General features: G+C 45.1%; 1 protein-coding gene across 1 annotated transcript in view; it reads left to right on the top strand.

The window, feature by feature from the left end:
• The window catches only part of LOC106533147 (MAP/microtubule affinity-regulating kinase 4), a gene marked incomplete at its 3' end in the record, with an annotated part of 29,380 nt that overhangs the window by 22,389 nt on the left and 3,839 nt on the right, over positions 1 to 3,152 (top strand).

Raw genomic sequence — 3,152 nt, 5'->3', positions numbered from 1 at the left:
TACACTCATCTACAGGCCATGACTCTGCAGTCTACACTCATCTGGGCCAGGACTCTACAGTTTACACTCATCTACAGGCCAGGACTCNGGCCAGGACTCTACAGTTTACACTCATCTACAGGTCAGCAGTCACTCTTTCAGGGATGAAGATGTTCTCAACCTTGATAGAGAGAAATGTTGAGGAGTAAAGGAAGCCATTTTTGTGAAGAAAAACTGTCCACCGTTAAACAGGTGGGGGCCTTTGTGTCCAGTTGTCCCCCTCCTACAATGCTGGTATTGCAAGTATGACTCAGCCCCCTGTGAGCAAAAGGTGTGAATCAGGGACCCAACAATAGTCAGGTGATCGGCCACATGGCCCTCTATGAACAATAGAGCCAATCAAGGCACTAATGAACTATTGTTTGGCTTATGGTCCTCTTTTGCATGTGACCAACCTGTTTGTCCACGATGTGGAGGCAATGCTTATAAGGCTGAGTTCACCTGAACCTCCTCAGACTGAAGTCTCTTGGAGGAGAAACAAACGTTTTCATTAAAGAACCTGTCCAGAGGACCTACTTATTTTTTTCTTTTTGATATCCATCCATCCATTTTCTTCCTCTTATCTGGGATCGGGACYTGGGGGCAGCAGCAGCCTAAGCCGAGAGACCCAAACTTCCCTCTCCCCAGCCACTTAGGCCAGCTCCTGTGAGGGAATCCCAAGGCTTTCCAAGGCCAGCTGAGAAAAATAATCCACACAGTGTGTACTGGGTCTTCCTCTGGGTCTCCTCCCAGTGGGACATGCCTGGAACACCTCACCAGGGAGGCGTCCAGGAGACATCCTAACCAGATGAACCACCTCAATTGGCTCCTCTTGACATGGAGGAGCAGCAAATCTACTATGAGTCTCTCATGGATGACTGAGCTTCTGACCTTATCTGGGTGATTAATCTGAACTGCTCTTAGGTGCAAAGGCACAAACAACAGTCAGGACTCGTCCCCCCATATGTAGACTAGGCTATCCTCTTGTTCACCTGGGTGAACCCCAACGTACAGGCACCAAGATGGGGGAACAATAAGTATGCCCCCTCCTGCTCAGTGCCTCTCAGCATGGGCAATTCCAGAGTAAAAGAGTGTTCTAACCCAATTGAGGAGACTGGTTCCAGAGCAAGAGTGGTGTGTCAAGGCGAGTCCAACTAGTTGGAAACTCTCAACCTCACACACCAGCTCAGGCTCCTTCCCCACTAGAGAAGTGAAATTCCACATCCCTAGAGCCAACTTCTGTAGCCGAAGATCAGACCACCAAGGTCCTCGCCTTCAACTACTGCCCAACACACACTGTGCCCGACACCTTTGGCCCCTCCTACAGGTGGTGAGCCCATGGGAAGGGGGATGCACTTCTCCTCTTTGGGCTGTGCCCYGCTGGACTCCATGGGCGAAAACCCGACCACCAGGCACTCGCCAATATGCCCCACCTCCAGGCCTGGCTCCAGAGTGGGGCCCCTGTGACTGGCGTCCAGGCYAGGGAACACTAAAGGGCTCGACACACAGGGAGCGACAAACTACAGCGATTAACGGCTGTCATCGCAGCCAGGGTGAAACCCGATACGCGGGATGCGATAGCGACGACAGCGTTGCMAATCACGCTCTCAGGTCGCTTGTCTTCACGAAATTTGATTGGTTCTTCTACTGCCTCTTATAAAGGTTATTGGTGGTTCACATAAAAGGGYTGTGTGCTMTACGGACGTGTAAACTAAACAAAWCTTGCGATGCTAGTGATATTGAAAAACAAACGCACACCAAGATACAATTTTATGAGGACAAACTTACTGGATACCTTCACCCTGGCACCAGCAAATTCCCACAAAGCTGTCTTTTTTAGCAATCGGTGAAAGTGATAGCTAACTGTAGTGTGTAGCATTCTCTCCGCTCATTGGTCAGTCAATGAAACCCTCMCTGATTGGTTTTACGCTAAGCGATAGCGACAAAATTGAACACTTTTCAACTTTCAAATGTTGCATCGCAAGCTTGCGTGTGCATGGCTACGTATACGAGTGCGAAATTTCACAGGCACTATTTTCACCAGTCGCTTAGCTGGAGGAGGACAAGCAGTTGTCGCCTCATCGCACAAGCTCCATGGGAAATGAATGGAGAGCGAGCGATGTCGCCTCACGTGTGTCGAACCCTTTAGTCCAATGTTGACACCCATCATAGAGGTCTTTGGGCTGCACTTTGTCTGATCCCTCACCCAGGACCTGTTTGCCTTGGGTGACCCTACCTGGGCATAAAACCCCTAACAACCCTAGAATAACCTCATCCTTCTGAAATATGAAAGACCCGTCTGAAAAAGATGTCTTGGTAAGAGCAGATGTTTTCTAAAAAGAATAGATACTTTTCTTCATTAATGGCACATTTCTAGATGTGAAAGCTGTCTGTGCCATAGAGACTAATGCAACCATCCTCTTACAATGTGTGCTGATAAGAGGATGGATGGTCCTGGAAGGATGGAGTTTGTGGCATCTGTTTAATTCATTTGACCACAGAACTTTGGCTCCATCCATTTTAAATTAGACTTCCACCACAGTAAAACTCAGTGCTCTGTCAGCTGTTTTTACTGTCAACATAACATAGCTCTCTGTTTAATTAGGTGAGTTTAATGCAGCATAAAGCTGCTGTTTTGTGATTGAAAGAACATTATAGCTGACAGTGAACCACAGKTGCATTGTAGCAGCTCCAAAACGATCAGAACAAATATTCAACTAAAGAAAACTTCACTCAAACATCCTGTAATCCACTCTGAATAAAATCACTTATTTTTTAGCCAAAAGAATTCTAATAAATGGTTCATTCAAACTTAAACCTGAAAAAAATAACACAAACATAAAAGCAGTTTCTTCAGAATATTCCCGAGGAATTATGTATACTGTATTAATTCGACTGAAGCAGAACAAACGTTTTATTCAGTTTGTTTAACTTCGCATTYTTATATTTTAATCATTCGTTGTGCCAGCTGTATTAAATACTGACTGAAGTAACAGAAAATTTTGTATTTTTTTTCACTTTATTAAACTTGGACATATTTATAAAATATAACAACACAGGAAGTTATTATGATGATTTACATTATAAAGATAAAAAGATGAAAATAATAAAACATGAAACACTTAATCCACCAT

Source organism: Austrofundulus limnaeus, unplaced genomic scaffold (assembly GCF_001266775.1).
Source record: "Austrofundulus limnaeus strain Quisiro unplaced genomic scaffold, Austrofundulus_limnaeus-1.0 Scaffold893, whole genome shotgun sequence".
NCBI lineage: Eukaryota > Metazoa > Chordata > Actinopteri > Cyprinodontiformes > Rivulidae > Austrofundulus > Austrofundulus limnaeus.
This window is presented reverse-complemented; position numbering and strand designations above follow the sequence as displayed.